Raw genomic sequence first — 10,968 nt, forward strand, 5'->3', positions numbered from 1 at the left:
CTGGCTCCCTATAGAACACAGGATAGAATTTAAAATTCTTCTTCTCGCCTACAAAGCCCTTAATGGGCAGGCGCCATCTTACCTTAAAGAACTCATTATACCCTATTGTCCTACTAGGGCATTGCGTTCCAAGAATGCAGGGTTGTTGGTTGTTCCTAGAGTCTCTAAAAGTACAATGGGAGCCAGAGCCTTTTCTTATCAAGCTCCACTTTTGTGGAATCAGCTTCCAGTTTGTGTTCGGACGGCAGACACCCTATCCGTTTTTAAGAGTGCGCTTAAGACCTTCCTTTTTGATAAAGCTTATAGTTAGGGCTGATTAGATTCAGCCCCTAGTTTTGCTGATATAGGCTTAGTTTGTCGGGGGACATCTTACTTCTTCCTTCTCTCTGTCTATACCTGTGTACTCTCATGTTCCGATTAACCCAGCTTCCCCAAATGTCTTTCTTTTTGGTGTCTATATACGCCGGGATCCGGAGTCATGGATGATCCTGCGGTCCTGTGTCATGGATTGCGAGTCCTGGATCTTGAGTCGTGGCTGTGGTCCTGGATCATAAGTCCTGGATGGATATACTCATGGATTCATCTTCCTATTATACACACATGCATCTCCAAACATTTGGACTACCTATGTTGCAAATGTATTATCTTTTCAATTTACACACGGCATCTATTGCACGTCTGTCCGTCCTGGGAGAGGGATCCCTCCTCTGTTGCTCTCCCTGAGGTTTCTCCCATTTTTCCCTTTAAACTGGGTTTTCTCTGGAAGTTTTTCCTTGTACGATGTGAGGGTCTAAGGACAGAGGGTGTCGTATTGTCATACTGATATTCTGTACAAACTGTGAAGTCCACTGAGACAAATGTAACATTTGTGATATTGGGCTATATAAATAAACATTGATTGATTGATTGATTGATTCAGCTCCTCAGGAATGGTGAAGCGTATCAGACCAAGTCTCTCACATGTCTCACCCGAAAGCAAGGGCCTCTGGCCAGTATACACGATCTCAAAGTCCAGTCTGTGCGTCTTACCCCTAATGACGCATTGTGTGCTGTAAACACCTAATGAGCTCATCCACTCACTGTTGTATAGTTTTAATCTGGTGAGACTCTTCCGAAGAGGCGTTCTAGACGCCAGTCTCGTCTTGTCCTTGATGCTCATCACATTGCAAGTGGCTCCAGAGTCGAGCTGGCACCTCTGAACCCCACTTTGCAGTGGCAGGTTGACAAACCACTTTTTACCTTGAGTGTTCACAGCCCCCACGCTCTCCGCTGTGTACAGGTCTCTCTCATCGCTGTCCTCCAGTTCCCCTGGCAACGGGTCATTCACAGCATTCAACTGGCATGCCTGCTGGCCTCTTTTCATGCATACTTTTGCAAAATGGTTAGCAGTGCCACACGAGCGGCACGATTTACCAAAAGCAGGGCACAGGTCCTGCCCACGCTTGTGCCGTGTGCCACAGTACTTGCATTCACCAGCGTCTCTCATGCTCTGTGGTTGTGCAGATGTGTTGGTGGACTCGGATGGCCTGCTGGCAGACCTCCGTCCATATCACTGTCCTTGTGTGGCATTAATGCTGTCCCCAGGTCCAGAGCTGCCCAGTAACATGGTTTTTAACTTGCTGTCCATGACCTCGGCTGCACGGCAAATTTTAATGGCCTCGTCCAATTTAAGGTCCTTTTCCCTTAGTAAACGACGTCTAGCACCCTCGTCAGTTATCCCGAGAACAAGCCTGTCCCTTATGAGTTCATCTTTTATAGCTCCATATTCACAAGAGGCAGCCTTTTCCCTCAGCCTGGTAGCAAACGCATCCAAGAGCTCTCCATCCTCTTGTTTAAGGTTGCCAAAGACGTACCTCTCAAAGATTACGTTCTTTGCGGGCGTGAAGTATTGCTCCAGTGCCACCAGTATATCACCCGCATCCTTTTGTTGGTCCGCGGTGAGTCCCAAGTTGTGTTTGTAAACATGGAGGCAGTCGTTCCCCATTAGCCTCCTGAGCGCAGCTGCTTGTACCGGCTTTTCTTTCTCGCTGAGCTCGGTCGCAAGCAGATAATCCTCAAATTCTGCTCGAAAGCTCACCCAGTTGCCGTGGATGTCCCCCGCCATCTTCATAGGCTCCGGAGGTGGGATGCTGGATGCCATTGTTCCAACGTGACGCTAATGCTAACAGGCTAACTGAAACTGCTAAACCTCACCAAAACAAATAAATGCACTCCGTCTCAGCGACGGACAGTAGCATGCAGTCCACAGCTGGGTCCTATTTGAGCTTCTGACACCATGTTTGTAGATGTAGGTGCATTAATAAACAAGGCAATTCAGGCTGTGTCTCAACGCCGTGTATTCACATTAAGCAGGTAATCATACAACTGGGCTAGAGTCACGTGAGGCAGATATATATATAACACAGGCACAATACGTCCACAGGGTGGAGCTGCAACCTAGCCTAAACCATTCTGTAACACACATCTCCGCTCTCTGACCGCGGGTATAGTGGAGTTGCGTTGAGTAGAGCGGTTGTGTTTTAAGGAGCTGGTATTTTTCGGTAGTTTTAAATTGTATTTCACAATTTGTAATCATGGTGCAGTATTGTGTTTGTGCAGGTTGCACAAATACCAGCCTGTCAGGACATCGAGTCCACAGTAAAAAGGACCGGAGCTGGCGTTCGTTCCTGGGTGCGTTGTGCATCCACCTCCCTGCAGCACATACTCTCCACAGCTTTATCAGGAAACCGTATTACTTCTCTCTCCCCCCCCCCCCCTTCGCTGCTCTCTCTCTCTCCCCTCCGGTTCACGGCACCGTAAGACATAGTGTGGAGTTGCATTAGGTAATGCTGTGGAGGCTGTACTGCTCCAGCCGTCTCCTTTGTGTTTGTTTGTTTCCCCCTGTTTGTGTGTGCGTGGTGGCTGTCACTCCTGACTCCCGGCTCAACCTCCACTCACCTGCTGCAATCAGCTGTGCACCCTCCCCGACTACACACCTGCTTTCCATCAAGCCATTTACAACGACATATCAACGGAGGCTCCACAACCTTTCTCCGCCAGATCGTCAAGTATCAGCCGTATCTCGCGTCTCCCCTCCTGTACACAGCACCGTAGTGTGGAGTTGCATTAGGTAACGCGAGATACGGCTGATACTTGCGCATTAGTTTCTGTTATGGATCAGTATCAACAGTCCTGCCAGTAACGTTACTATATTATCAATGCTACTTTAGTTATAGCCTGATATATGATAGCTAACTTTACAATGTTGTGATAACGCCGGTCACTCACCAAGATAGCTGCCCAGTTCTCTACTGGTTCTCCTCACACCACAGCTCAATTTCTCTCCGATGGCCTTTATTTCTTCTAATCCTTGGCTGCCCCTGGTCTCTTGGACGCCGAGCAGGCTCATAATTATAAGGTTGTGGTCCGTCATATGCATTTGAATATTCATGTTCAACTTCTTCTGTGTCTTCTGTGTCGAAACTAGCATTGGGATCCATGTTTATTCATACGTTAAACCGGCCGCTCTCCCCTTGTGTCCCCCGTGTTACGTCACACGCGGGAGGTCACGTGCCGAGGCTTTTTTATGCGGAAGTGAACATTTCTTACAAAAACGACGCCAGATGTCACTGTAGTGTATATTTCTGTATATTTTTTTGAAAATCTAGTGTATTCATCATTTTCCTACACATTTATTCACATGTGTCTTTAACCTGGAAGTTGCTCTTTAAGCATACCGGTGGTTTCTGTGGACCTGTCTGCCCGTTTTGTGAGTGCACTGCGCGCGTGCGCACGTGTGTGGCATTGTTTGGACCTAATTAAAATAGCATCCCCCCAGTAAAAAAATTCCCACTACACCACTGCTCAGGACCTGGTGAAATTCAATCCAAAACATCTCAAATATTACTGCGGATAGTGAGGTGCAGGGAGGGAAAACCTGCACTAAGAGTTTAAGCACTAACTTGAACTATCTGCCGTCTATTTGGTGTTGGGGACTTCTGGAAACTCTTACAAGCAATTACCGTCCTCTCCTTGCAAGAGAAGAATGCAACTTTGAGTATTGCTAAAAGAAATTGCACTGAATATTTATTATATAATATACCCTTAATCGTCCCACAGAGGGGACATTTACATTCTGCATTTTACCCATCCCAGTGTTAGGAGCATTAGGCTGCCATTAAGTACAGCACAGTGTAGAGAACGGATCCTTGCTCTGGGACACCTCGGTAGCACTTGGGCCCTTTCTCATTTCTCCAACTCCCCTCCTCGACTCCCCTCCTCGACTCCTATCCTCGATACTTAGTCCCGCCCACAGGAGATGCGAGCCGAGGAGCCGAGGAGGGGAACCGAGGAGAGAGGAGGGGAAGCAGCAGGCGGTTAAAGAAATGAGAACTCCTCTCCTCTGCGCGGTCATATTAAAGCGATGTCCGTTAATTATGACGTGGCAACAGCTGCATCAGCTGAGAGTGTTTTGTTAGAGCGCTGTATTTTGTAATCTCTGTTAGATCAGCTGAACATTGTTCCCCCACATATTTTATTTTAATTCCATTTGCAACAAGTATGACACGAATGTATGAGTATTTTCGACACATACTAGCATCTCTTACGTATTGGGCAGCACTAAAACATTATTATAAAAAGTACCCTACAAATACAGTAAAGGGAGACATATAGGCTACATGAGGCTTATGTACGTTTCATATATTCCCACATGCAGGGCCGGCCCTAGACTTTTGGGGGCCCTAAGCAAGATTTTGTTTGGGGGCCCCCCTCACTCTAGCGCGTTCTCACTACACACAACACGGAACCAACTTTTGTCTTATGATGTTAGTATGAGCACACATATTGTACAAATAAGCATGTAAACACTAAAGTGGGACCTGAGAAGAGCAGCACAGTCTTTAAATTGACTACAAATAACTACCTAGGCTATAACTAATGACTATATAAACTCAGTGAACAGAAATATAGAAACTCCTCAGTCCTCAGTGACATATGTTTTGTTGTTGTGGCTCTGAGTCTGTACTCCAGCACATTAGATTTGAAATGAAACAAGGACTATGAGGTTAAAGTGCATACTGTGACCAAGTATTAAATATGACTACTTTGTTGAAGTGTATGTTAATTTGTCCAATATTACATTTGATCCCCCATTTTAGGGGATCAAAAGTACTCTGACAAATGAACATAAACTTGAATAAAGTAGTCATATCAGATAGCACTGATGAACTGACAGTACAGAATAAAAAGACTGACAAAGTGACCATCACTGTTCAAAGATAGATATTTTTAATAAAAAACACTCAACACTAAATAGAATATATAAATAGATCCAAAAATACCTTTAAAGGATTAAATAATATGTGCAAAACAAACTGCTTAACAATGAAATGAAATGTAAAAAAACAAATGCAAATACAAATGTTCCTCTCGTACGTACAGTCAGAATTGTTCTCTTCTTGCTTTCCTGGAGGCAAAGTCATTGATGACCTGATCATAGGAGATCTGGCTGCCAATCTGGTGGTTTATGCTGATTATTGCCATTCCACTCAGGCGATCCTGGGCCATGGAGGACATCAAGTATGTTTTTATCAGTTTGAGCTTCGAGAAGCATCTCTCTGCGGACGCCACTGTCACTGGAAGGGTACAGGCTATTCTCAGCGCTATCCAAAGATTTGGATAGATCTCACACAGCTCGTTTTCATTTAAGAAGGTGAGCATCTCCAATGTGGTCATATCTTCTTTGGGAAGCTCTGGAAGGCTTTGCATCTCCATGGCTAGCTCTCTCCAGTCAACGTCTGCCTCTTCGCCACAGGTCAATGTTTTTCCCAGCAGGGCACATTGGTCTGTAAGTGACTCATCATCCAGATTATGGAAGTTGTGAAGCACTCCAAACTTGTCTCTTACTTCCCCCAGGGACTTGAACCTGTCCTCCAAAGACTGGATGCCACAGTCCACCACAACATTAAAGAATCCTGTTTCCAGTCTCGTCATGGCATCAGCCACTGCCTCGTCAGCTGCCTCGTAGGCAAAATGCCTCTTTTTGCTCCGCAGCCTCTTTTCTTTCAGCACTGCCTCAACATTCATATTTCCACAGAGCTCTTTTGCTGTGGCCTGAGCATCTGTGAACCCAGTGGCCCTGTAGGTTACCAGCGATGCTTTGGTTTTGTCTAAGAGACTGACCGCAACATCCAGCTGCATGTTGACAGACTGAAGGAGCTTGCTAACTGTATTGATCTTTGACAGAATATCATACCAGACAACAGTGCAGATTTGGAATCTAAATGATCCAATTTCTTCTGCCAGGGATTGGGCCTCAATTCTGACCATGAGATCATTTGCGTTTTCCCTCACCTCTAGCAAAGCCTCACTGACCTTATCCGTTTGGTAGCGCAACGGCTCGATGCTATTCACTCTGCTCTACCACCGCGTAGACACTCCAGGACTTGAGAGTGATGTCCACATGTTTTTTCAGGATGGTCCACCTCTGGGGAGAACCTGAAAACAAGGTGTACAGCTTCTGAACATTACCAAAGAAGCAAGTAGCATCTATTGATCCTTTGGCTGAATCCGCCACCATCAAATTCAGTGTGTGGGCTGCACAAGGAACATACAGAGCTCGAGGATTCTTCTCCAACAGCCTGGCCTGCACCCCTTTATTTCTGCCCTTCATGTTTGCACCATTGTCATAGGATTGTCCTCTGCAGTCCTCAAAGGGGATCTTCAGCTCCTCCAGCCTGTTCAAAATGAGTGTAGACAAACCAAGCCCTGTGGATGCAGGGGCTATGATGAACCCCAGAAAGTGCTCCCTGATCTCAGTCCTTTTCTTCACACTCACTGTTCGAATCACAACAGTCATCTGCTCCTGGTGGCTGACGTCTGGGGTGCAATCCAAAATGATGGCAAAATACTTGGACTCTTTGATTTCAGCCACCATTGCTGCAAGTATTGTGTCACTGATACAGGACATGAGTTCATTTTGGATTGTTTTACCCAAGTATGTAGTGTAATTTCCTCCACTGTCAATGCGTCTGATGTGTTCTTTCAGAACAGGGTCAAACTTGGCAATTAGCTCAACTTCTTTGAGGAAATTCCCGTTGTTGTGGTTATGCAGGGTGTCAACAGTCCCTCTAAGTCCCAGGTTCCTCTCTGCTAGAGATTGGATGATGGAAACCAACCGAATGAGCACCTCTCTCCACCTCTTCTTCTCTGCCTCCAGGAGGTACAACTCTGTTTTGTCTATTGTCTTCCCTTTTCTAAGACGGAGCTCTAGTTCCTTCCAAGTCAACACACTTTTCACATGATCTGGGCTGTTGTCGTGTAGCTTCAGTAATGCGCCAATATTCACCCAGCCTGTTGTCCCTCTGTTATGAGCTTTAATGATTTCTTGGAAAACAACTTGCAGCAAAAGCAGTAGACTGAATCATTGTTCTTGGAGTATATTAACCAGCTTCGCTTAACTTTCTCACCATTTACAAGTGTTCTAAACATGTAATGATAATGAAAGCTTCTGTTGTTTGGTGTTTTCGGGAATACAAAATCTCTGTCCACCTGTACTGGCCCCCTAATCACCAGATCTGTACGTACGTGATCGTTAAGTACTGATGGCCACCCAGTTGGATCCATTGGTGAACCAGAGAGAAAAGGAGTAGAAGTTACAGAGGTAGGTGTAGTAGGCGTAATGGTACTGCTCTCAACTTCAATGGGTACAGAAATACCTATAGGGAAATTAATTTTAAAAAATAAGTTTTTGTTACTTGACATGTTTACAAGTTGATGTTCCTGGCAATGAACAACACAGTTGAATGATTGAACACAATAGTAATAATAATATTCATAATAATAATAATAATAATAATAATAATAATACCATGATTGATTGGACATATAGTGCTTTGCTTTTCTTGACAAACAAAGTTAAGGTCTCTTTGATGTAGGCCTAAACTTACCAGCATTGTCAGAGGTGGTTTCTTCAGTGATGGAAGTTGATGGAACTGCTATGGAATAAAGAAGTATATCATTGTTTAATATATGACTATAGGACTGTCTCTAGATCAGCTGTCTTTTCACCACTATGGCGCTGCTTTTGAGATAGCTCCAAAGTGCTGATCCAGAATCAGTCCTTAAAAACAGGTATCATCAAACTCCTGCCCCATGCATGACAGATATTTATTATAAGCAATGAACAGCGAGCTTGCTCAATAGAACTTCGACAAATGGCAATTGTAGCTAGCTCTATGGGCTTAATCTATACACTTAACACATCATTTACCAGCATTGTCTGAGGCGGTTTCTTGGATGACATCGGAGTCACTGGTGCCAACAGCTGACCTTGTGGTTTCACATTCACCAACAGCAGCGGTGGAGGTTGATTGACCTGCTATGGAATAAAGAAATATATGATTCGTAATGTAATGACTTAATATTCCAAATTCAGAAAGCTCTCACTTTGGGCCCATTTGAACTCACCAACAGTGTCCTCAGTGGACGTTGTGGTGTGTGCTGGCACCTGCTGTGGGCTTCCAAAGTACTTCAGGAGTGCTCCTGAGGAGAGTATGTTACAGAGTTAAGCTTTATGGAAACAGACTTGAAATGGAACATCAAATGGAACATACTAGCTTTATATAGCTAATTCAATATTCAGCCAATGAATACTTGCATTTACATGAACTTAGAACCCACACAATGATGTTTGGATAGTTCGATAGATAGATAGATAGATAGATAGATAGATAGATAGATAGATAGATAGATAGATAGATAGATAGTACTTTATTAATCCCAGGGGAAATTGGTTTACTTGGTCAAAATATGAAACAAGCACATACTGTATACCTAGCTAACATTAGCTACGAGTGTGACTTGCTGCCTGAGCTAAACTTTTCTAAAGTAAATTAATCAGTAACGTTAATAGCATCGCATTATTCTACAGAAAGGCTGAGATAATAATGATAACTTGGCTAGTTAGCTAGCTGTAACGTTAGCTAGAAAGTAAGTAGTAGTAGTAAGTAAGTTAGAATACTCCCAAATCCAAGTTATCCAACTATTGTTAGTGGGACACAGGACAGGAGACAGAGCCATAATATGAAGTTACATACCTTTATTGTCTTGCCTTTTTTCTTCATTAAGTTTTCTATTTTTTCGTTTTTGATCACCAGAGGCGTATGTCCTTTTTTTGCCAGACATCATGCAAACTGAAGGCACCACAGTTGAGCGCTCAGCTTTGCCTGCATGCTCGCTCAAGTTGTCACAGCGTTACAAATGTGCCACAAAACCAACCAATCGGAGAACTCGAGAAGGTCAATTCTGATTGGCTGGTCGTCTCCAATCATATCTTCTATCTGAGATAGATGAGAGTAACACCTACGCCACGACGATTGTTTTTGTACTCCAAATATTAAGCAAAATATGTCACATTATATAATGACTGTTACAGAGTCATCATTTTGAGAAAAAGGCCTTCAAAGTTTCCTCTTCTCTGGATCGATCTGATTGATTATTAGCGGAGCAAATTATCAAAATAGTACGGAGGGAAGATATTTTCGTTTGGATTACTGGTCTGGGGGAAGCCCGCGAGTGTGTGTGTGTGTGTGTGTGTGTGTGTGTGTGTGTGTGTGTGTGTGTGTGTGTGTGTGTGTGTGTGTGTGTGTGTGTGTGTGTGTGTGTGTGTGTGTGTGTGTGTGTGTGTGTGTGTGTGTGTGTGTGTGTGTGTGTGTGTGTGTGTGTGTGTGTGTGTGTGTGTGTGTGTGTGTGTGTGTGTGTGTGTGTGTCTGTGTGTGTTTGTGTATTTTTGCATTTGTGTGTATTGTGGGGAAACACTCGAGAAACACCGGCTGTTGTTATGCCTGCTGTGACGTCAAGTTACTCCGTTCTCCGCTTTTAATTATGCCGTTACAAGCTTCAAAGTTGTATTTATCATCTGAATTTGCCGAAACAAGTTTAATATTCTGAAAGCCAATACTTTGTTTATTTGAAATCAGATGAAAACAAACTGTAACGGACCCTGCCGTGTTATCTATGATTACTATACACCTTACATTCATCATTTCAGCGGAGGGAGGGGAAGCGGCGCTGCGGAACAGCAGAGTGGCGAGTGAGAGCTGTCATCCTCCCTTTACAAGCTTCAAATGCCTGTAGCTAATGAGATTGAATCAGTGTTCGAATTACCCATTTGCTTTCGGGGGAGCCCTATTTATTTATTTTATTGCTAATCATATAGGCAGACCTGAAAGATCTATATGTTTCCTGCATTAGGTCAACATTGATCGCCAATAGCTTGTTTGGTAGGACATCTTTTTTTCTCCTCTCCGAAATCTCGATCGCTTTTTCGTTTGCCTGGCCCTTATGGTGATTATAAATCTTTTTCCGCAGGTTATTCTTTTAATCACTGCTGACTTTTCCCTGAATCCTTTCTTGTGAAAGGTGCACTCCGGTGGATTTTTCTGCGAGCGGCAGAGAGATCAATATACTTTTTGCCTCTTTGCAAATCTCATATCCACATTCATCAGAAAAGATGGAGTGAGTGGAATGGCCATGGATAGCTTTCATTCCACTCACTCCATCTTTTCTGTGTCCAGTTAAAAGGCAGGTCATGGGCATCGTCAGGTTTGCTAGTGCAGGTGGCGCCGGCGGCTGTGGCCGTTTTTGAAGCCTCTTCAGGCTCCGCATCGGCAAGCCTCTCCCTCGGTGTGGAGCTGTCAAACGCGACCCTAACGCCGCTTACAGCCGGCTAGCTAAAAGTTGTTCCGTTCACGTTGTCATTTTTAGAATCCTTCGCTTCTTTGCTTGTGAATCCAAAAGCTGCGAGGCTTGGCTGATTTCGTTTCGCCATATTTTTTATGAACATTTCAAATACGCCGCCGGCATCGCCGCCGTAACCATAGCAACGTAAGTAGCGTAAAGAATGCAGCGCCGCCACGTACAGATGGCAACACCCAGAAATATTCACAAATATAAAACAAATATTCAGAAACTGTAATGAACAATGAC

General features: G+C 44.2%; 1 long non-coding RNA gene across 1 annotated transcript; it reads right to left on the reverse strand.

The window, feature by feature from the left end:
* Window positions 1-7,340: 7,340 nt before the first annotated feature.
* LOC307019322 lies at window positions 7,341-9,778 on the reverse strand. Its single transcript, XR_013802632.1, has 3 exons — window positions 8,252-9,778; window positions 7,929-7,976; window positions 7,341-7,697 (listed from the first exon to the last, which is right to left on the reverse strand). It is a non-coding gene; the product is annotated as an uncharacterized lncRNA (long non-coding RNA).
* Window positions 9,779-10,968: the final 1,190 nt, after the last annotated feature.

This window comes from Notothenia rossii (assembly GCF_949606895.1).
Source record: "Notothenia rossii genome assembly, chromosome: 9".
Lineage (NCBI taxonomy): Eukaryota > Metazoa > Chordata > Actinopteri > Perciformes > Nototheniidae > Notothenia > Notothenia rossii.